A 25,104-nucleotide genomic window follows, 5' to 3' on the forward strand; every position below is an offset into this window, starting at 1 on the left:
ACCGTTTTTGAGAATTTATCATTTTTTTTAAGAATATGATACAGCTTCTATACATAAAGTTAGTACAAAATAAGTGATTGGCAACTGGACCAAATGCCCAAATGCTATCGGAATGAGAGGGAGTTGGGGAGGTCAGAAGAAGTGAATGGTTCCTGGTCAAAATGGCAGACCCAGCTGGAGCTCCAGACTTTTACACCTTGGCATCTTTTAATGCTTGCACCGGGTCAGGGGTCATAGAGGTTGGTCATGTTAGGAAGCTGGAATTGGACTCCTTGCAAACAACTGAGATCCAGAAAAGGGCACAACCGTTTAAAAACTTTAGTTAACAGTCCCATGATATGGTACAACTTGCTTCTGGGAAGGGGAAAAGAATTATGTTGGGGGACGGTAGCAAAGCCATATCAAAACCATCAGAGATACTTTTTAAATTAATACAAACCATCAGATAGTACATAATTGTCTGCTATGTATTCTCTGTACTTTTCTATAGAGTTCTTTCTAATACAATTGAATACAGAAAGTAAGACTTGAGCTCAACCCTAAAGGATGAGATGAGTTGGATCTGGAAATGCAGAAAGGGAGCAAATATTATATTTTCAAGCCTGCTTTACGTTCTATGGAAGCATGCTTTAAGGAAAATCCAAGAGATATGAAAAAACTCAGTCCACCTGGCGGTTCTGAGAAACAGAGGCTTCCTTCCTCTTGGCTCTGCAAGCCTGTGGAAACTGGCAACGATATGAGATATTGCACCGAGCAGTATCTTACTTCTTGCTCTTTGCAAGACCAAAGATGGGTTCCTCGGTTCCCACAAATGCTGATTAGGAAACACTGACTTCTGGCTCACCCCCAGTGTTTGTCAGGCAGGCACTGCTTCTGATCCCCACGGGCAGCATTTGGAGCCGAGAGTCTACGCTGGGAACTGAGAATCAAGGGGGTTGTACACACACTTGAGAACTCAATTCCCAGGGCCATGATTAGCTCGAAGCTTGTAACTGTGGAAACAGTATTAAAGTCTAAGTTCCTCAGATTAAAATGGCAAATGGAAGTGAAATGGGAAGTCAAGATTAAAAATGACTCAGAGTGCCCACTTTCCAAGCAGGCAAAAGCTGTGCATTTAAAACAGAAATTAAGACTACCTAACTAAAGTAGAGAAGTGAGTTGAAGTAATTAGTTTAAAAATTGCAATCAACTGGCTCATGGCATCAAAACATTTGGATAATCTGCCTCAGTTCTCTGCTTGCCTCAGAAAAGCTGGCATGTATTTCTGACTATTCCCCATAAAGCTGTGATGCTAAAATGAAGTACAAACAAGTAAATACATGCTTGAGGGTCTTACATGTGCCAGACATTCTATATGAGTGCCACTGAAGAAAAACAAAGGACTCTAGACAAAATGAGAATTTTATTTCAGAGAAAATCAAAGTACATGAATTCCTGTAGCTAGAGAACATACGTTCTCTCCTTCCTTCTGGGTAGATGCTACAGACACAAAGCTTCTTTTCATCTAATTATGTGAAATCATAACTACTATGATAGAATATAAATTTCCATGGCAATAACAGCAGTGTCACAACTTCAGAGTTACCACAAAATAACACAAGATATATTTGAGTCTGAATTCTAAACCCATTTAGGCATTTGTACTATTTAACATACAAATGATTTAAGCTTTTAATTTCAAGAGATTCAAGTGCTCTTTCCAAATGCAAATCATAAGCTATTTCGCAGTCGTAAATAATGCAAATAGTTATTACCCAAAAGCAATTGAGTATTTTATTGATACTACAAATACATATACAGAAAAAATGGAACATATTTAAAAATTCAAAGATTTCAAACTCCTTCTGTATTTAAATTTATTGGGCCTCTGCCTTGTTAAGAGATCCCTGAGTCAATTCTCTTTACCTGGGGCCTAGGTTCTCCCCCCACTCCCTACCTGGCTCCTAGCAATTCCACAACCCCACAAAAAGGAGTACTGCTTTGTAATAAGACTTTCTTTTTTTGGTCACCAGATTGTCCACTAAAGTAACTGATGCCTATGAACCTTAGACATAAATTGGTGCAGTAGAATGGATTAAACCAAGGCACCAGCATTATGTTTAAATTATAAGCATGTGATTGGCTTTTAGTAATTTATTTTTAAAGAACAGTTGAATTATTTTTGCCCGGGAGAGGGGGCAGGTTTCTAAATAGACCCTACTTGATGTAATGCAACCTGATCTGCCATCTGATCAACCCCAGGAAGAGCCAGGACCACACCCAGTGGCCCCAGGAGAATGGGGAAGGCCAGCAAAATGGCCATCTTTCTTCCTAGAGAGATGCCCCCGAAGTTCCTCAAAGATGTCCAGTGTCAGTTCCCAACAGCCACAAAGGAATACAGCTTCCTCAAGACCACGCCTCAGGAGGAATTCGCCTCATCTCTAACTTTGTGTGCTCATTGCTACCTGGGATTTCCAATTCCACATTATTGGCAAGGAGCCTCCCCATTTTGGCTAGAAGTTAGACTGTCAAGTGAATTCCAGGAATAAAAGCAAAAATATCTGTTTATGTCTTTGAACCAAGTGGAAAACCCTGACCTATCAGGCGCATTTTATGCAATTACCCAGTCCCTTCTGACAACTCTTGTTGTCCTCTGCTATTACTTAGATGGTATCTTATTTTTAGTTCCATATTTCACGTTCCTGCCCTTCTCAGAATTTTACACCTGCTTCCCTCTACCCGAACGTTCCACTTCCACTTCACACTCAGTATCACCCAAACCGAACTTGCTGTTTTCCCTCTCCCCAGCTGTGACCACATTTACTTCTATTTCTATATTCCATATAGAAAGTCATTTTGGCTTGGCTCTTTTTCCTCATCCTTCATCCCACTATCATGACATCCAATTAATTCTCAAGTTCCGTATATTCTACTTCTAAATATCTCTTGATCTTTGTCTTCTATCATCTTCGTCTATATTTCTGCCATCTTGGTTCAGAGCACCATCATGGCCATCTGGACTGTTTGAATAGAATCTTCATGGGCTGCCAATCTTCCATGGTTTCTAATTCATTCCCTAGATGGACATCATAGTGATCTGTGCCAAATGCTAGCCTAATCTAGTCATTATTTACCTTAACAATTTTGAGAAAATCTCCTTGTCTAATGAGAAGTTCTACTCATTGGTTCACTGTAATTTCCCCATCCTCCCAGTCTTTCCCCCCAGGCCTTCCCATCATGCACATTATACTCCAGCTGTATTAAACATGCCATACCATTTTTGCATTGTGTCTGTGTATATCTGAACCCCTGGTTAGGCTTTCCTCCTTCTGCTTGGAGCTTCAGCTCAAAGACCACTCTGTCAGCCTTCCGTAACCTCTCCTTGTCCCTTCCTTTGCCTGCATCATTCAGTTCTCTAATAGTATTCTATGTTGGACTTTAGTTATAGTTTGTTTAAATTATTATAATAAAAACTTCATATTTACTACAAAAAAACAAGGTACAGAAAGATATATAGTAAAAAGTGATAATATACTTGTCATTTCATTTCAATCTCCAGAAATAACACTATTTCTTGTGTATCCTTCAAATATTTTCTTTACATATTCTATACAAAAATAACATGTATATATTATATAACAGGTATGTTACTATTAAGTATAAATAGGATTAAGCAACATATAGCATTCCACAATTTGCTTTTTTTCACTTATTAAACTATCAGGGATATGTTTTTGTATTTATAATACATATCGTCATCAAACATCATGTCTAGATTCTTATCTACTAATTTCTTATTTTAATAGGTTAGTTTATCCCATTTGCTTTATTTTAACAGACATAGATGTGGTTTATTATTTTATTTTGTGTTATCCTTTTAAAGTTTGTTTTTATTCTTCCTTAATTTTCTATTTTTTGCAGAATGATCTGGGTTTTTTTTTTTGTTGTTGTTGTTCTATATCTTTTTCTTCTAGTGCCTATATTTATAGTATTAAATATTATGTGATAATATATTTAAATTCCTGTTTCTTGATTTATAAACTTTAGAAAGCATTTATTAACTCCCTGCTATGAAAAATAAAATGTACATCTCTTCTCACCAATTCTCATGATCACCTCCCAGTGTTTATAATTACATTAGTACTTATTTTTTTAAAAATCTAAAGTAGGCTTCACGCCCAGCCTAGAGCCAACATGGGGCCTGAACTCAAGACCTGAGCCAAGATGGAGAGTCAGATGCTTAAGAGATGGAGCCACCCAGGCACCTCAATAATTCTATTATTTTTTTTATTGTTAGGTTTTATGTATTTACATTATGTTCTGTGTAATAGAGACTACTCATCCAGCCTATTGCCTCCTCTTGGAAACTCAGCCCATTTATATCAAGGTCAAACCATGTGACAGTTTTCACCAATTAATATAAATGAAAGTAAAATGACATTTTCAGACTGAGGCAGTTGAGAATGAGGGTGCCTTCTCTTTCTTTTTGCTTGTCTACAAGCTGGTTCCAGGATGACCCTGAGCTTCTGAAAATGATGGAACCACACAAAAGGAGATACTTGGAACCCCAAAACACTGCATGATGCAGAGGCCCTGCCTAACACCTAACATTAAAGGGATTCTGTATGTTGGTAAATTGAACACCAATAAAAATTAATTTATAAAAAAAAAATAAATAAATAAAAATAAAAATAAAAATGCCTTCACTTAAAAAAAAAAAAAAAAAAAAAAAAAAAAAAGGGTGACCTGAGTTAAACATTAATTTTCTTGTATTAAGTCCCTCAGATATTGGCTTGTGTTAGCAGTACTTGCACAGATGAAAATACTCTGTAATTACAATTTTTAAAGTTCTGTACTGTTAAATATTCAAATGGATTCAATGCTTAGGATCAGCCTCTTCCTGAGTTCTTTAGTTTGATGGATCCCTTATTTAGTGGGATTTCATCATCCCACTAAAATAGCTTCTTTCAAGCAGAGATCATGAGTGCTATATTTCCTGAGGCCTTACTTGTATGTTTGAGAATATATATGGTGCTTGTAACAATAAATGACAACTTGGCTGGATGTTATATTCTTGATTCAATCTTTATTTTTATTTTTTGCCTTTGAACTCTGCTACTATTATTCCAATGCCTTCAGTCATTGGAAGTTGTTATGAAAAATACCCTGGCTTGAGGCTAGCCTGTTGTAAAGAACTTGCTGTTTCTGCCTCAAATCTCACAGGAGTCTTTATCTTTAAAGTTAAGAAACTTCATCAGGACATTTTCTTGGGTTCATAGTTCCTTCATCAAGCTATGCCCTTGAAGTCTACAGTTTCCAAATTCCTTATTTTAGAAATACTCTCTCCTGTTGTATATTTGAATGATTTTTCTTCTACCTGATTTTTTGGCTCATCTTTAAGGACAACAATTGTCCAAATTTATGGTCTTTGTCTTTCTCTCTAACCACTTTATTTTGTGTACTGATTTTCTCTTACCGCTTGTATGCCTTTATTCAATTGAAACTTTCTCCAGACCGTATTTTCAGCAGAATCTGTTCTACTTCTTTTGTTTGTAATGTGGTTTTGATTTCTGTAATGTGTGTTTTATTGTTGTCTTCTTGTGCCTTCTAAGTCCTGCCAGCTCATTCATTGTGATGCCCTAGACAAGACAGGTTCTCTTGTCACTGTTTCAGACAAGAAGTGACACAAAACTTTTCTCAGTCTTTTGTATCCAATTTTAAATCTATTTTTTCCAAAGAGTTCAGCTTCTCTTTCTCTCTTAAAATACTCCCAACTTTCTAACACATTTAGAGTTAAATTCAATTAGGGCCTCCAAGGCCCTACTTTATCTGTCTCCCGTTCCGTCTGAGCCTCATCTTGTATCCCTCCCTCATGCCACTCCACCCTTTCTCCAGTTCCTCAAACAAGCTGCACTCTTTTTTTGCCTCATGGCATTGGCACCTGCCTGCCCCGGGAGAGTCGTTTGACACCTGTATGGTGGCTCCTTCCGGTTTTGCAGGTTCCTCAGAGGCCTTCCCAGCCTGGGCACTCCCAATGACATCACTGTTTATTTCCTGCTTATCACTATCGGACAGTTTCTTGTTTCTTTTATTTCTTCCCTTGCTAATATGTGAGCTCCTCTGGTGTGGGATCTTGTCAGTTCGGCCCTCTGCTATATCCCCAGGACCTGAACAGTGCCTGGCACATAGTAGGTACTTAGAAAATCTTTGTCAAATGAAGGAACGTGAATTGTCATAATCAACATTGTGTAGTTACTAATTGGAAGAATCTGGGTGCCATGGCAGGCATAGAAAGGGTTACGAAACCAGGGTATTACTCTTGAAAACTTAATATTTGGTTAAGCAGAAATGATGAATCATTCAAAAACACAAAGAAATCTATTTAACAGAATTTATATTTAATTTGTAATTAATGTGTCTCTGATAGCTTGACAGCTCTACCACTCAGGAGGGAGAAAACGAGTTTATTTCATCTATTTTTTTTAAAGATCATTTAGTAATTTATGGGAGGAGAAGGAATAGCAGAGGGAGAGGGACAAGCAGACTCTGTGATGAGTACAGAGCCCAACGTGGGGCTTAATCTCAGGACCCTGAGATCATGACCTGAGCCAAAACCAAGTCAGATACTTAACCAACTGAGCTACACAGGTGCCCCTCACCTTCTCAACTTTCTTTTTCTTTTTAATTAAAAAAAATTTTTTTCATTCTCAACTTTCTGAAGCTTGCTTTCAATAGGCAAAATCAATATAATTTTTCTGAGTTGTTTGCTATGTTGGTTATCAATGGAATTCAAACTAGAACAGTGTTGGTGACTATTTCTCGTGACTAATTTGAGATTTTAAAGTTTATCTTTCTAATGGCAAAAATCAAATATACTCATGATAGAAGGTTTAGAAAATAAAAAGACTTAGAAAAAGAAGTAAATATTCTTCACAACAGTTTATCCCATTACCCTGAATTAAAAATTGTGGTGTTTTTAGTGTTAGGTTTTTTCTGACACATAGGCAATGTAATATAATATCCATATGTATATATTAGATATACCCATATGTATCCTACAAATTTTTATTCATTTTAATGTGATGCTGTCACTATTACATTTCTATGGCTTTCTTATTTTTTTTTAAATATATTTTTTTAATTTTTTATTTATTTATGATAGTCACACAGAGAGAGAGAGAGAGGCAGAGACACAGGCAGAGGGAGAAGCAGGCTCCATGCACCGGGAGCCCGACGTGGGATTCGATCCCGGGTCTCCAGGATCGCGCCCTGGGCCAAAGGCAGGCGCCAAACCGCTGCGCCACCCAGGGATCCCTCTATGGCTTTCTTCTTTCCATGATGTTAGGAGGAAACACTTATTTCCCAACCCTGATGTTTTCTTCTGTGTGGTGGCAGCTCAAATATGGTAATATCCCTGAATTCCTCCCCTCCACAGTCTTTCCAGGGAAGGGGAAGGGGCTGTGTAATTGGTGCATTTGGAATGAGATACTGGGGCACATGGGCTCTGCACTTTCCTTTTGGGATCTGCTTGTCTGTAAAGAGCATATCATCTAGTCTTCTCTTTGCAAGTGGTAAAGGCTCTGTCCCTTTAGGGGAGGCCACCGCACTTGGCTGGTATTCCTGTGGCTAGTGGGTAACTTTGCCTAAGAGGCAGAGGCAGTTATAGAAATATATTGTTATCATGCTCCTAAGTCTTATCTCCAGCAGCTCTATCAACAATGAAGCTACATTTTTATCTCCACAGGCTGCTTCCTCTATCTTCCTCAGGCAGGAAGGAAAGGATGCTATTTCTTGGCATCCTCAAGCACTAATACATGACACTACAAAGTCAGACATTACATACCCCACCCTATTGCATACCCAGCAAAAGGCAAAAAGGGTCTAAAACTTTTCTTGTTGGTTGGTCTTGATTTCAGCATGGATAGTTACAGAGAGAGAAGGGTCAGAGGAAAATCAGGAATATGGTGTTATGGAAGTCAGGGGGAGAGTTTCCAAAAGTGGTTTTTGTCAACACTGCCATATACTGCTGGAGATTAAGAAAAATGTGGACTAATGAAAGGCTGTCGGATTTGTTGATGAGGGATATCTGGTGGGCTTCAAGCAGTGGTTCTCAAAATGTGGTTCATGGTACATTAGGAGGCTGAATGAGCCTTTGTTGGAACTCATTTAAAAATACAGGGCCACGGGCAGCCCCGGTGGAGCAGCGGTTTGGCGCCGCCTGCAGCCTGGGGTGTGATCCTGGGGACCCGGGATCGAGTCCCACATCGGGCTCCCTGCCTGGAGCCTGCTTCTCCCTCTGCCTGTGTCTCTGCCTCTCTGTGTCTATGAATAAATAAATAAAATCTTTAAAAAAAAATACAGGGCCAGGGTGGCTGAGTCAGTTAAGCATTTGCCTTCAGCTCAGGGCACGATCCCGGGTCCTAGGTTGAGCCCCACAATGGGCTCCTCACTCGGCGGGGTTGGGGAGTCTGTTTCTCCCTCCGACCCTCCTCCTACTTGTGTTCTCTTTCTTTTTCTCTCAAATAAGTAAATAAAATATTTTTAAAAAAAGGTACAGGGCCACAGTGTAGAAATATGGGGGTATGCTGTATGATTCCACAGAATCCCAAAGGATCATTTAACGAGTTTTTAAGGGTTAGTAAAAGTTGATGCTCATAAACTAAAATCAGCATGTTATTAGTGTATATTGAGAATTTAGAGGGTTAAAGGGTGACTATATAATGAAGCAAAAGAACACCAGGACCGTTTTTTGTTGAGAACAAAAGGAGAAAGATGGAATGGTATATACGTTGAATATTTTTTTTCTCCAGATGGTAAGAACTTTGACCTTTATACTACAATAGTGACTTAATCTTGCTTCCTGAGATCCTACGCTGTAACAAGCCAGCCCTTTTACACATGAAATGGCAATACTAGAGTTTCGGTGAGAGTAATATTTTGAGACATTCTGCAAACAACTGCAATGGCAGCTTTGTGAGTTTCTCACATCCTTGCTCTGCTAAAGTTGCAGGCAGCCACATCAATTGATGAGCTAATCAATGTAAAGATTCATGAAGGAGCTAAATGAGTATTGGTAGGAGTGAGAAAAGGGAAAGAGAAATACGTAGGAGCCTCTTGAATTATGAGCTCGCACATTGAAAAGTTTTGGCCTACAGTGTTTTCTAATTATTAGGAAGACTGAGCACGACTTAAAATAATTGTGTTTGTGTGTTTGGACATTGCAGGTAGGTGAGTAAATGCCAAATAAGAAAACTCCGCCATATTAAAATATAATAGCTAAGAATATGGGTTAGGGAATAAGACAGACTTAGATTTAATCCAAATGATTACTTCTCCCTGAGCCTCAGTTTCTTCATCTCCCAAATGGGGGTGATAACTGCATCCCTTCACGGGGCTTCTGAGGATCACATTAGTTATTAGACAAACAAACAAGCAAACAGCTATGACTGACAGATACGAGGTCCTCCATAAATTTAGTTTAAAGATACGGATTTACTGTATATCAGTGTGAAGCCCCATTAATTGAACTGCTTCTCTGGATATTTAGGACAAGGGGAAATTGAGTAGCAACCTTGTTGATTAAATGAAGGTTCTTTATTTATTTCCTGGAACAGTAATAATGTCAACACGGTAAAAAGTGGCCTGATTGGATTTCCAGTGTTTACCTTTACTGATTGTTTCAGCTATTATGGAGCTTTGGCCGAAGTAAATCAGGAAATCTGGGTCAGAGGAAAAAGCAATGGTCAGAGAGTTGGCTTTTCTAAAGTCATGTTGTTTTTGGAGAGACTAGGTATTTGAGATTTAATGTTACAATGGCACATTTTAGGACGGATTCTTTGATTTCAGAATGTCTGCTTCCAGTCTCTGCCTCATTCACCCTTGCAAACTGTGGCTATATGAGCAGTCAACCCAAATCCCAAATCATACAGAAGGCTCTTTATAGAAATTGAATTAGATTAAATTATATCTTTATAGATACAGAATTTATAGTCATCATCATTTTATTTTTTTCTCTTTACTACAAATTAAATACTAATATTGAAACAGTCAAATTAAGTGATTTAGATTAGAAGCCTTTATCCTGTTCATTTAAAAAGCTTTTTATAACCTAGTTTTTTCTTCATTTCATTAATCTCTCTCTTCTATTTTAATATTCCCTCTTAATTAGTGTTCCCTTTCATAACCCTAATAACATTCTTGTTAAAAAAAAAAGCTCTCTGATGCTTTGGAAGACTCCTAAAATTTAGCAATTAGGTAGAGAACTTTTATAAACTGTTCTCAAAACTTTAAATTCTCTAATTTGGAGTAAACCCTCATCTTTATAATAAGTTTGTTTTTTTTGTTTTTTGTTTTTTGTTTTTAAATCATGAGCTGATGAAAGTCTTAATTTTTCCACGTAGAAATTCACTGGGGGAGCTAAGGCTTCCATATATTATACAGTAATGCTTTACTTTTATGATATTATCATTCCTAAACCTTGTGAAATTGTGTCTATTGATACTTACAAAAATATTTTTATAAAGGCCACAAACACCTATGGAAGAAATAGAAGAAAACCGAGCTTAAAAACAAAAACAAAAACTGAGGTTTAATACAAAGTTCTTTAGAGACAGGAGAAAAATCACGATGTAACCACAAACAGATATTATCCTGAGAACAGTAAAACAAACATAATAGCCAGTTACTTGTTTTTGACGGAGTCTTCAAGTCATTACGATATGTCCAAGTCAACAGAAATTTCCACTTTCCTCTCCCCGATTATGTTTTCCCTCTGGCACTGGGTGGTACTTCTCCCTTCGTCCTATTCCTGTGTTCCCTTTCAGTCCCCCCTCCACGTAAGGCTAATACCTCCCCTCCCTTCCTTCACCATCCTCACACTGGATGCAGAACACAGCAGCCAAAAGCTTGGGTCAAAAAAGGCTGGAATTGGGGCCAGCCAGAAACCCAGTATGGACAAAAGTCCACACCCCCAGCCCTAGTGTTGCCTGGAAAACAAGGTCAGCCAAATTCAGGTTTCTACATCTGGCTCTGCCAAGAGGACAGTGCTGTCAGCTTTTTCGAAAGGACAGAGAAGACATGGGACCACTGTCTCCAGGAAGAGCCAAGACCAAGCTCACTGCTAAGTGGCAGTTAAGGATGCTCTGAAATCGATGTCCACGAGTAAAACAACAATCCTTCAACTCCCCAAGCTGTGTGTTTGCTAGTCAGAAACTGATGACTGTCCCCAAATATGTAAATGCTACTTTTAAAAAAAGGAAGAAATTAGCCATCCTTATGGGCCTTGGGGTGCTCTCTTCCCAAGGTGGGTAAAATAGGGAGCGGGCTCCCTCTGATATATAGATGTTTCTATTCAATCCACAGGAATGTGTTCTTCGAGGACTCTGAGGTTATCCCATGCAGCCCTTGAGCTGTGAGGGGGCAGGAAGGCCACCCTAACATCCATGAAAAGGGGTGTAAATGTTCTTTTATTTCCATTCCCTCCACGAAGTAGTTTATGTTTCCCTGCAATGACTACACTAGGATTCTGTTCTTCTGGTGAACTACACAATTCTCCAAGAAACATGGTAAAACAAAATGAGGTTTATTGGCATGTGTTGTTGAGATGCAAATAAGAACTCTCTGATTTAGTGTCCTTTCAACTTTTATTCTCAGTAATCTTGATATTTCTGTCACAGTGGGAATTAACAATTTTCTGCATAACTAAAAACGAATAAAGACAGAACATGGGATACATTTTAGTCAATGTTCTTGTGTGGTTTTTTTTTTTCATCTGCAGGAAGAGATGGCAAAATGATAATCAGGGTATAATTTTCCACAGTGTGTTATTTTCGTTTTTAAGCACCCCAAGAACCATCTCATTTCTAGAAAAACGAGGCTCTGAGTGATTTTGTCTGTGGCATAACTCTGATGCACAGCGTGATCCAGCCAATTTCATCTGTCACCTCCTCCCAATATTCCCTGTAATACTCCTGGTTTTTTGTTTTGTTTTGTTTTTTCTTTTGGCATGATTGGGGCCATGGTATTTATTAGTATTGCTATATCTGGTCTAATTATTAAATTGTTAAGTAGAAGCGCATGGATTGATGAGAAAGACAAAGGAGACTATATATAACTTATTTCTCCTGTTACAGCTAAATATAGGAATGGCTAATTTCATACAACACAACCCAGCATCAATTATCAGCAGAGTAATTCGCACTAGCAATTTAAAAAATAAATGTAAGATTGTGGAAGCTTTGAGGAAGATATTTTGGTATATAAAACTAAGAAGCCACATCTTCTTTAAGGCTTTAAATTCTATTAAATGACAGATTCAAACACATTAGTCCTCCTCACATTAAAAAGCACCTACGCACTAAACATTAAAAGAAAATCACTAGCAACTTTTGTTTCTCTTTAGTCTAAAATCTTGCTTCTAAACCCTAAACCCTGCTTTGAAATTGTCAAGTCATCATTTGGCATTATTATCTGCTCATATTTCACATAGGAGACATACTACAAAAAAAAATCTGACAACTCTGTATTTCATGGTAAATAGAATTTGACTTCTTGAATCTAATGATATATTTGGGCCATCTTGATGACTGTTTTCTGCAATATTAAATCAGACAGGAAGTTAGACCAATTTTATTATTAAGAGGAATTGAAACACCAGATGCACTATTTGTTATTCATCATCACAGACTGCAGATAAAATCAGAATTATCCAAGACTTTGTACCAACACCAGAACCGGTATCTTATTTTTAAACACCCAAACTAAATTCTAAAGGCAATGCTTATTTTTTCAAACAACCATAAACGAACTAAATATTTTGTGAGGTCTTTCACCTGAAGACAGCACTGTGTAGATAAACTAATAAATTCATACCTAATTTTTAATGAGAGCCACAATTCTTACGAGGACAGCCAAGCTTTAATAATAAGGTTCTTGGTTTACTGGTGGAAAACAACAAACCTGAGGTCCCCAGTTGGGAATTAAGGCCTGAGAGGTCTCATGTCAGTGACTTTCATTCATTGGTCCCCACATCCAATTACAATGCAAGATACTGACTAGCCTTTTAGCGAAGTCTGCGTGCAAAGGCAGGGACCCCAAGATGCAGTTATAATAATAATAAAAAAAAAGTCTAGATTTAGTGACTTAGTCCCTTTCTAGTGATCATAAATGCAAGCTAGTTCACCTTTTCCCCAATGTCAGTGTGAGAACTACATGAAATCCAACCAAGAAAATATCCGCTCAGTGTCTTTTGTATATTTTTCAGTTCTGTCCAAGTGGATGTATTTCTAATCCTATTCTCTTTAGGATGGATAACAAATTTTAAGAGAAACTTCTTAGGATCGTGGTAGGGTCTTCACTATTTAGAGATGTTGAATAATTGCACAGCATTTTCTTTTTATTCCCCACCTTGAGGCTAAAGATATTTCCCTAGATATCACAGAGACTCTCTGCTGACTCACTCCAGTACAGCCACATGCACAGATGCAGACAGAAATCTCAGGATTTACTCTCTGAACCTCACTATTAATGTTGAGGAAGCTTCACTTACCTGTTTGGAGATTCACTGGATGTTGTGATGACTTCGACTTCCATTTGTGCTCTCTGTGTTCTTTCCTCACCAGAGCAAGCCGAACTAATCATGAAGCTTTCTAAGCTTGTGTGTTGAGAGGAAGCCTCATTTAACCACCCGGAGGTAGCTGCCTGGTACTATTTCTAGAGACATTGCTGATCCCAGGTCTACCGTAGCAGCCTGTGCCTTCCCCAGAGATATCCTTGGTGCTCGCTGTTTTGACAGTTCGCTAGAATTGAAATTCATGGGGAGGTGTTGTTTTTTTTTTAAATGGTGATTAACAAAACTGTGAGATGAGAACTTTGTGGACCATAGACAAGGTGTGTTGTGTGAAGGATTCTCTCCTCTTTCTGTCTTTTAAAGATGCTATGTTTACAAGGTATTTCCATGAGAAAGTTTCTCTAAAAGTCTCACTATTTCCTCCAAAATTTTCCTACTCTGGGCGAGGGACTTTACAGATCTCCTTTAATCCTCATGGTCACCTAAGAAAGCTGGGATTATGATGAATCTTTTTACCAAGGGGGAATTTAAAATGATGTAAGTAAAGCCCAAGCAATGAATCTGGTATTCAAATACAGGTTGGTTTGATTCCATAATTGATGATTTTTTTTCTGCTTCACCATATGCACACCATTATGACTTAACACAGAGGGATTTCAGATAAATGACTGCTGTAATTATTATTAGTAATGAAATATTTGGTCTGAAAAATAAGAGGGAGCAAAGATAATTAAGACGCTCTCTCTCTTTAAGGAGCTATCAGTCTGTTAGAGTAAGGGTAGTCGAAATACTATAGAGATTTCATGAACTATGGCCTCAAGATATATGGTGTAGCTTGCAAGGCTGCAATAAAACCTAATCATTTATACATGACTGGTGGCATGGTAAATCGATTTTTTAAAGGAATAGTGCACTGTGAAGAGTCTTAAAAATGTTCCTGAGCTTTGATCTACTAATCCCTCACATGCATATTTATCTTAAGGAAGTGATTTTCAATGAATAAAAATAGATAGACACAAAGATTTTCTATGCAGCATTATAGTAAAAAATCAGGAGCAACTTAACTGAACACCAGTGCAAAGTGGGTAAGATCATTACGGTGCATCAACGGGAGGTTAACTGTGTAATTCTCTCCCCCTTTCCTGCATCATTATGAGTTGACCCTCTCTACTGGGTCTTTCTAATCTGCCTTCAAGTGTGCTGTAATATTTCTCATATTGAAACAAAAGCCAGAGGCATCTGGGTGGCTCAGTCAGTGAAGCGTCTGCCTTCAGCTCAGGTCATGGTCTCAGAGTCCTGGGATTGAGCCCCATCTCGGGCTCCCTGCTTAGTGGGGAGTCTGCTTCTCCCTCCCCTCTCTTCAGTCTCTCTATCAAATAAATAAATAAAATCTTTAAAAATAAACAAACAAAACAAAACCCAAACAAACCAAAAAGATCTTGTCTAGTCATCGCCCCTTTTCCTTACTCTCCTTTCAAACAAAGGTCTCAAGAGTTGTCTGTATTCGTGGTTCCCAATTCCTCAGTTCCACCTGCCATTCTCCCTGTACCAGCTCCTGTTCCACTAAACCATCACTGCTTTGCCCTGTGATAAAGTCTTCGTCTCCCTGATGACCTACCAGGAGCCTTTGCCATAGATGATTCCTTCTTCCTCCCTTTGATACTTTCCTTACCAGGCACCCACATCTTCTCGGTTTTGAGTCTCATTCACCAGTCACTCCTTTTCAAATCTTCCTGACTTCTCTATGTTGAAGGGTCACATGTTCAATTCTTCATCCTTTCCTTTTTTCTAAACTACGGTCTCAAATTAACTAGGACCTCACCATCAGCGGGCTGGTATACCCAGCTGCATACTTGACATACCCCCTTGGATGATGGTAGCAAAAACCCGAATGGTTGTTTTTTTCTTTTTTGTAATGCGAGTGCCTGACTTGAGCTTTGATTGACTTCAAAGAGGTATCCACCTCCAAGGTGGTAAAGTCCAATAAACACATTGCCAGCCACACCACTAGAAAAAGAGTGAGGCTGCCTCTGCCTACTGGGACTCTTTTGTCTTAGAGATCTTGCTTGATTTCAATAACTGACCATTTGGGCCCACTTGTTTTTCTCTTCCCATTCCTATGTTTTAAATTTATCAGTAAAGAGTAAGTCATGAACCCTAGGCCCCCACCCTATCCCTACCCACAAAGGGACAACCCTAGGCTCTCTCTCTCTCTCTCTCTCTCTCCATGATCTTGCTGTGTAGTCCCAGGTGGGCTGTGCAATTTCCAGGTCCTATAAGTAATAAACCTTTATTTTTTCAAAGTTTCCTGATGGTTCTCACTGAAGGGCATCTTGCAATCATAGTAAGAACCACAAGGGCCCATTCAACCACAACCTCAGTTATTGATAGACTAAGACCAGCACAATAATTAACTTGATCTTGTCTACGCTGAACTCATGATTCCTACCCTACCTACCTCCACCCCAAATCTGTTCCTCCTTTAATTTTCTTGCTCTCCATAACTGACAATTTCAACCTTCTGTGCACTTAGGTTAAAAAAACAAGCATCAATTTTGCCTCCTTTCTTTCTCCCATGACCCACACTAGCTGACAAATCCAATCAGCTCTGTATTTGAACAATATTCAGAAGACCACTTCTCATGACCTCCACCATTACCACCCTAACTCCCATCATCTGTTGCTTGGGTTATGACAATAGCCTCCTAACTGTGCTCTCTGCTTCCAGTCTACCCTATGTAATTTATCATCTGCACAAAGTCAGATTAATTTTTTAAGCCATAAATTAGATCATGTCAGTACTTTCCTAGAAAACCCTCCATAGGCCCTACTTGATCTCCCTAGCAGCATCCTTTCTTCCCCTCTTCAAGTCTCCATCTTCTACCTTTCTTCTCCTCATCCTCTCTTCCCCTCTTCAAGTCTCCATCTTCTACCTTTCTTCTCCTCATTTCACTCCTTCCATTCTAGTCTCCTTGCTGCTCTTCAAACAGCAAGCTCCCTCTGACCTCAGGACCTTTGTATGTACTGTCTCACCGTTAGGAACAGTCTCTCAAGATATATGCAGGGCTCACACCCTTTCACTCAGGCCTCTACTCAAACACTACCTTTTCAGAGATGCTTTCTCTAATCAGACTATTTTAAAATATCACCTTGCCTGTCACTGTCTGCCTCCTGACCCTGCTTTATTTATTTTTCCTCAGCACTTTCTATCATTGGTATATAAAATTCTCTCCTTATTAGAAGGTATTATTTAAGATAGCAGGGATATTGGCTATTTTGTTTCCTGATGATTCACAGAATCTAGACAATGTCTGGCTTATGTTAAAAGCTCAATAATATCTTTTGAATGAATAAATGAGTAAAACAAGTGCATAATATTCAGTGAAATAAGCATAATGCAAAGTTGTATACTTACATAATGCAAAGTTTGTATACTTTATAACTATAAATATGTTAAAATCTGTAAAAGGATATAAAGACAGTAAAATAAAAGACCGTGAGTAATGGTTTTTGAATAAAATGTTACATTGTTGGGACTTGTTTCCAAGATTTTTAAAATTTAAAATCACCAGGTGTATCTGGGAAATGATATTAGTTAACAGTTACAGAGAATGCAGGTGCTTTTTTTTTTTTCGACAAATGACTAGCTTCAACCACATATCTCAGAGGAAAGTAACCACAGTGATTTCAGAGTTGATACCACTCACATACATTTGAACATTACCTCCCACTCGGTATAGCCCACCAGTTAAGTGCAACAATTTGGAGTCAGATGGTCTGGGTCTGAAGCCCATTATTCCACTTAATAGCTAGATGACTTTGGGCTAGTTGTTTAACCACTCTCAAGGTCAGTATTTTTTTAATAGATTTTTATTTATTTGTTTATTCGAGAGAGAGAGAGAGAGACAGAGAGAGAGAGAGTAAGCAGGAGAGGAGCAGAGGGAGAGAGAGACTGTTACCACTCATTATTCTTTTTTTTTTATTACTAAGCTGGCCAGATAGTTTTGCCCTATTTCATAGAAAAGGACACTGAAATTTAAAACCTTAAGTGGCAAAATCAGGGCTCATAACCAGGCCTTTTTATTCTAAATCCAGTTGTCCTTTTATGTCATGTGGCCATGCTGCAGAAGGCAAGCAAAAGCTACACACTCACTCTGCTTATATGGACAATGATGCTTTGTCTGTTGGTGAACTTTACTGCCATTTTATTTAAATTATAATTTATACTGAATTAAAAATAATCTATACTGAAATTTATATATTAAGCAACTCCTATCACAAGATAATTTCATTTCTTTACTAATGAACCATTTGTCAATGTTTAAAGGGATGAGAAAGATGAGGATGGTTAGTTTAGCCAGATATATTGTCTCTAGATTACCTCCTAAGCACCAGATGGAGATTTTGGAATCAAACATGGAATTTTAAAAATTCACAGGTAATCACATTATTGAAAAACCTTTTGTAAAAGATTGTTTGTCAAGGAACTTAATCTGCAAAAAATACAGAAGTAACAAGAGAATGACCATGGCTTGAAACAGTGGTGTGTCCACCTGGAAATTCAGGAAATCTGCAGAACACCCATGACCTAGAAATAATTATATGTCTATTTACATGAGAGACTAAGGAACTTCTTGGGAAGAAAACTGTGTAAAGGGAATTGAAGATTAGGTCTCAAAAGAGGGATACAAGGACAATGGGCTCAGTGAAATGAAAGGGGAGAGGTCTAGACTCACATCAGAACTCTGGAAAAGTTGAGCCCCAAGATAGAACAAATCAAAACAAAACATCATTTTGGGCACATGCACAGCCAAAGAACACAATGATGATGGAAAGAGGGCAGGAGAGAAATTCCCTCTCTTTGGTAATGTGCAGAGCTTCCGCCCACAGACGGCTGAGTCAGCTAATCAGTGTGCACGGGTCCTCGATGAGGAGACTCAGCAGCAGTCAGGGAACAGTGTCCTCGGTGTAGGTATTGGTGGCACCAGCATCAGTGCTGGAAGCCTCAAACAGATACAGGCAGATATCCCCACTACCGACAGCCGTGGCAACTCGGAGACACAAGAAATCCTAGAGCAGGTAACTCAAATGAGCAAGGGCAGGAGACTTCTCTCTCCTGCATGTCATGCAAAACAAGAAGAACTGGGTATATGAGGAAGCCAATGTCTTCTAGGGGTTCTCAGCAAATATCAGGGTGGGAAGACGGAAGAAGGCTGAAGACCTGGTGAACAGCTGGTGTTGGTGTGTGGGGAGGTGGGCAGCGGGGAGGCCACCAATAATCTCTGTTACAAGGCAAGTCTTACTGCTTATCAGTCTTAGCTGATATGGCAAGTGCAACCTGCATTCCTGTTGACTTCAGAGATACCACATACTCCAACTTGCTAGTCTCTTTGTCACTTTTCAACTGCCTTACTCTCTGTCATCACTTAGGCCTCAGCTTAAATGACCCTTTCCTGGGGGCTCTTTTGTTACACACACACACCCCTTCCTGATTTAAATTAAATTCAGTCTCCTATTCCCTAGGCTGAAATTCATTCTAAAGATGGTGATTATTCGTATCTCTCAGACTCTCAAGAAAGTTCAAATAAATAATCAAGATGTTGAAATAGCCTCAGAACAGAATAATAAGACATGAGATCAGTCTTTAATAATTTCCCAACAAGCCACAAATAAAAATTTCACAGTAAGTCTACAATAAAATAACATAAAATTTCATTCACTGAATGTGTGAGAATAAACTCACGTTTGCTCTTAACTCATCAGAATTCTACTAAGTATGTTATTTTTCAATTTTGAATTATCATATAATAAAAATACAGCAGCATTTATTACTTATATAACCATTAGAGTGTATATATAATTTCTGCTTGTACTACATTAAACTAGAGAAATATAGGAGAACCTTGAAATGTATTATTCCCTTGGCTCTAAACGCAATAATTAAGTTTCATAATTTAATAATATCAGTAGAATCACTTCTGATGGAAAAGGAAACAAAAACTTTAAATAGTTCTGGTAGGCAAAAGTACCTTATTTGATATGCTTTCTTTATAGTGTTCAATTTTTGAGTACTGTTGTTCTGTAATTTGAGGAAGACAATCGCTAAACAACAAATCTTCCAAAACAAATTATTGTGTCCTCTATGCTCCAAGTATATTTATTAGATATTTAATTATTTATTTGTTTGTTTACTTATGTTTATTTATTTGACACACAGAGAGAGTGTGTGAGTCCTGGAGGTGCAGAGGGAGAGGGACAAGCAGACTCAATGGTGAGCACAGAGCCCGATGTAGGGCTCCATCCTGTGACCCTGAAATCATGACTGGAGCTGACATCGAGTCGGATGCTTAACCGACCAGCCACTCGGGTGCCCCAAAATGTATTTATTAGATTTTTAGTAACAGATAATCTACCTTTCATTTCATCTAAACGTCTTGAGATAGGCACAAAAAAGTGACTTTATGTGAGCCTCACCAGAGTGTACAGACATTTTTTACCCTGCAATTTTCCTAACCTTATAGACACTGACAGTGAATTAGGTCTTACCAAGTGCCAATATGCATCTTTAAGGACGAATGGATGTGTGATTTGTAAATAGGTGTTTTGGTTTATTATAATCAATAATTTTATCAGCTCTGAAGATAGTCATGAAAACTAGGAAAATGACATGCATTTTAACAAATTATTAGACTCCTGCTGTAGACCTGAAAAGGAATTACCAAGATAGAAAACACCATTTGAGGATTTACATTGTTAGGAGATCATAATAAACACTAAATAAATTAAAAACTAAATTACATGCCACATAGACTCTGCCTTCATATTTTACAAAATCGAGCATGATTTAAAGAAACGTAACTAAGTTGTCTGATCAGGATCACAAAGAACGTATTATAGAATAAGCAGTAACTAATCAAGGAGTATGAGTTAAGTCATGCCTTTCTCTTTGCTTGGGTCCTACTGCTTGTTTGTTTCCCTGGCTTGGATGGATGTTAACTTGGTTCACTCAGCTTCTAATGTATGCCAACCGCTGTATACACTGGGCATACGATGGTTATGAAGGCACCTCTCTGTCCCCCAGTCCTTTCCTGTTCTTATCAAAAGCAAACTCTCCACTTACGCTCCCATCCCCTGACACAGCCTCAAGAGTTTCCTTCCTCTTCTGTCTTCCACATCAAGAGTTCCTTCCTCACTACCGGATTATTCCTACAAGGATATAAATATGGATAGACCATCCTGGAAATCAAGCCTTGATAGAGTCCCCATCTCTCTCTACCGAAGGTCCATGTCTTTGTTCCTCATCACATGAAATATTTTCAAGCAAATCCTCTGTAGACTCATGAAATATTTTCAAGCAAATCCTCTGTAGACTCTGCTTCATCTTTATCTCTGTTTCCACTCTTCAGTCACTCTCATCTGACACTGACCAAAATCTTGTCAGGTTCACCAAAGACCTCCAACTGCCAGGTCCAACAGACCCATGCATAATAAATTCATCTCCCTCTCAGCAGCTATTTGACCTTTGACACAGTTGACTACATTTTCCTTCTTGATATTTTTTACTCTTAGCTTCTGTGGCATCACATTTTTCCAGATGTTTCCCTGCTTCAGTGATGCTCCTTCTTACTCCCTTTGCTGACTCTTCTTCTACCCATCTTCTAAATGCTGATGGGATTTTGGATCTCTTCCTGGACACTTTCTATTTTCAATCTATCTCTAAGGAAATATTTCTTCAGTCCCAGGCTTTACACACTCTTTATAGGCTGATGCTTCTCAAATGTCTACCACCAACCCAAGTCTTTCTCCTGAGTCCCATAGTCTCGTGTATCTGATATCTCCAAGGGGATGTCTAAAAGGAATCTCAAATTTAATATGTCCAAAAGTCAGACTCTGATTATTCTTAAATATTCATTCTTCTCAGTTTCTCATTTTAATAAATTGAACTATGAATCGTCCAACTGCAAAAGATAACAATCTGGGAAGTGCCTGTGAATCCTTTCTCCCCCTCATCTACAATACCCACTCCATCCTCAAGATCTGTCACTTCCACCTCCACATACACAAGAAATCTTCCCATTTCAATCTTATCTCCACTGTCAGCACCAAGTGCAGCTACCATCATCTATTTCTTGGGGTACTATTATAGCATCCCTATTTCCATTTTCAATCCATTCTTCACAGAGTATCAGGAAAGCTCTTTTAAAAATGTAATAAGATCACATTCTATCTCATGCAGAAGAACCTCTTTCGCACTGCTTTTAGAATAAAGTCCCAGCTTCTCACCATGGCCTACAAAGCTTTACACATTTATGTCTCCCCCTTACTTCCCTGGTATCATATTCCTCTCTTTCTAATGTTCCAGCCACACTGGCATCCTTTCTACTTTGCATGCCTTTTTGCTGGCTGTTCCTTTTATTTCTAATGTTGTTCTGCTAAATCTTGAAATGCTGATTTATTTTCATTCGTTAGATCCTGGCTCAGTGTCCATTCTCATGGAGGCCACTCTAACCATCTCGTCTAAAGAATCACTCTATCACTACCCACATCATAATCCTTAGCTCAGTACCCTGTGCATTCCTTCCATAAATCTTATTACAATCTCTAATGACTACATTTGTGTATTTACTATACATATATTTGTCTGAATGTTAGCAATTTGAGGAGTAAGCTACATTTTTCCTGTTCAGCCCTGTGTCCATCATAGTTTCTGACACATGTAGATGCTCAATAAATATTTGTTGGCCAGACAAATGGAAGCAAACTGAAAAGGACAAAGAGTAGAAGGAAACAGAAAATAATAATTGTCTAAGAGCCCTGGGAGAGGAAATATAAGGGGCTTCATGAGCATCTTTTAGGGGTTCCATTGGGGAAGAGAAGTCTAAGGTCAGTTTATTTCCTTGACTCTACCTACATATACTAACCTTTATTTCAGAGAACATTCCGATATACTGAGAGACCAAACCACACCATTTAGCCATGTAGCATAAGTGTGTGTCTCTATGTGTTAAGTATGTATACATGTATATTACATGTATATAGTACGTACCTATATTAAATAGTACACACTCAAATATAGACATACTACCACATCATGTATTATTTTATAAGTGCTTGGGTATACTGTTTTTTTTTTTAAAGAAAGACAGAAAGAGCAAGAGTGAGCAGGAGGCTGGAGGTGCAGAGGGAGCCACAGAGAGAGATCTTAAGTAGGTTCCATGCCTAATGCAGAGCCAGATGCGGGGCTCGATCCCATGACCCTGAGATCATGACTGGAGTAGAAATCAAGAGTTGGACACTTAACCAACTGAGCCAGGCAGGCGCCCCTGTTGTTCTTAACTCTTTATCAAAAGTTAAAGATTCTAATTGAAGTCTAAGCATTACATGTTTACTTCCTCTAAAATGTCTCAAAGAGGGATCCCTGGGTGGCGCAGCGGTTTGGCGCCTGCCTTTGGCCCAGGGCGCGATCCTGGAGACCCGGGATCGAATCCCACGTCGGGCTCCTGGTGCATGGAGCCTGCTTCTCCCTCTGCCTGTGTCTCTGCCTCTCTCTCTCTCTGTGTGTGTGTGTGTGACTATCATAAATAAATAAAAATTTAAAAAAAAATAAAATGTCTCAAAGACATTTTAGTATGTCTCAAAGATGATAGCTATGAGAGAGGCTCTATATACCTCTTACAATAAACAATGTCCAGGTGTGATATTTCTTCTTCTTTTTTTAATACGATTTTATTTATTTATTCATGAGAGACACACAGAGAGAGGTAGAGACACAGGCAGAGGGAGAAGCAGGCTCCATGCAGGGAGCCCAGTGCGGGACTCCATCTCATGACTCTGGGATCAAGATCTGAGCCAAAGGCAGACGCTCAACCACTGAACCCCCCAAGAGCCCCTCTATTTTTTAACATTAGAGGTATTACAGCACTGATTTTTTCCACAACACAGACATATATATTGGAGATACATATATATTTCATAATATATCAAAGTTTTGCTAAGTAACAAAAACTCAACTCTTTCTGAGAAATAAACATTAGAAAGTACCCTTATTTATGAGGACAAAAAGAACACTTCAAATGTGTCACTTCAAATGTTTCATGCATAAGTTATTTCAAAGAAGAGGTGGGTTTTCATAAAATAAGCCCAGTCCAAGCTCTGGTATATAAATGGACAGCACCCAACATAATCCATGTCACAAGCACTTGTCACAGCAGTACAGGTCATGAGGGAGACTCTGAGAGAGAAAGCCACACTACTCAGGCAGCCTCACTAGAACTTTTAATCAGCAGCTTGTTGTAAATAACATCAGAACAGATGATTCAGAGGAAGCCAATGGTCACACAATATGAATAAAACATAAGATACGACAGAGAGTTCTGATGACTCTGAGTTCCAGCTTACCTACCTACCTGAGGTGCAGCAAGCATCTGGAAAACTGATGATGTCCACATTGGAATGTGCTACTGGGCTATACAACTTAAGACTGCAGTGAACTGTGGGCACACACACTAGTTTGACTGTTTCCCCCAAATCTAACAAAGAATAGTAATAACAGAACAACTGGGTGTATGATCTGGACCCTTACCTACTTCTCTCAGTTTGTCTAAACAATTTTTCCCCTTGCCATTGCATTTCAGACACACTGTTCTCCTTTCTTTGCTGTGGCTGTAGAGCTGGACTGTGAGATTTCACAGAGTGAGTACTTCTGAGTACTTACAGAATAAGATAGAGCATCAGAGAGAGATAGGAGACCAGCTGACACACTGGCCAGTGGTGAGGACAGAAAGGGATGGAGCTAAGGGGATGAACAAGGAAAAACTTGAAAACATAAAGTTTTATATCAATAACAATCATAAAAGCTAATGCTTAGGTAGCATTTGCTATCTTGCTATATTCTAGTCACTATAAGAGCTTACCCTTAATACATTGACTTAATTAATGTGTGCAACAAACTCTTAAGGTCGGTACAGTTATAACCCTCATTTACTAAAGAGAAAACTGAGGCTTAAAAATATTAATGACTTTTTCAAGATTGCATGTCTATTAAACATGATCATTATGCCCTTCTCCACACACACACACACACACACACACACACACACAGATGGGACTCATTAACATGGAGAAAATCATATTTAAATTAGTCTAAAAAGAACTACTGTCACAACTATACTTGGCAATAAGAGTTGAATGAAAACATAATGTAATAATACATGTCATGAAATATAAAGATTTAGGTTATGATCTAGGGTGTCTCATTAATTATATGAGTTGGGCACTTTGCACCAGTGAAATACAACTTTCTTAGTTCTAAATGGATAGAGTTGGATTCTGCAATGTTAAGACCCATTGTGATAGTTAATTTTTTGTGTGTGATACTTAATTTTATGTGTCAATTTGATTGGGCCACAAGATGCCCAGATATTTGGTTGAACAATATTCTCCATGTCTGTGATTGTGTTTTTGGATGAAATTAACATTTGAATTAGTTAACAGAGTAAAGCAGACTGCCCTCCCCAAGTGGGTGGGCCTCATCCAATCTGTAGAAAGTCTGAGTAGAA

General features: G+C 38.5%; 1 protein-coding gene across 2 annotated transcripts in view; it reads right to left on the reverse strand.

Annotated features, from left to right (window-relative positions):
• PTPRR (protein tyrosine phosphatase receptor type R) overlaps positions 1 to 25,104 on the reverse strand; it is a 234,830-nt gene that overhangs the window by 111,087 nt on the left and 98,639 nt on the right. Inside the window, exon 1 of one of the 2 annotated variants that reach the window (XM_055327799.1) lies at positions 13,526 to 13,604. The exons of the other annotated variant lie outside the window; for it this stretch is intronic. The gene's annotated coding sequence lies outside the window, so the exon portion shown is untranslated. Of the gene's footprint in view, positions 1 to 13,525; positions 13,605 to 25,104 lie in introns of those variants that run through there. 2 annotated transcript variants of the gene reach the window in all.

This window comes from Nyctereutes procyonoides, unplaced genomic scaffold, assembly GCF_905146905.1.
Source record: "Nyctereutes procyonoides isolate TBG_1078 unplaced genomic scaffold, NYPRO_anot_genome, whole genome shotgun sequence".
Taxonomy (NCBI): Eukaryota; Metazoa; Chordata; class Mammalia; order Carnivora; family Canidae; genus Nyctereutes; species Nyctereutes procyonoides.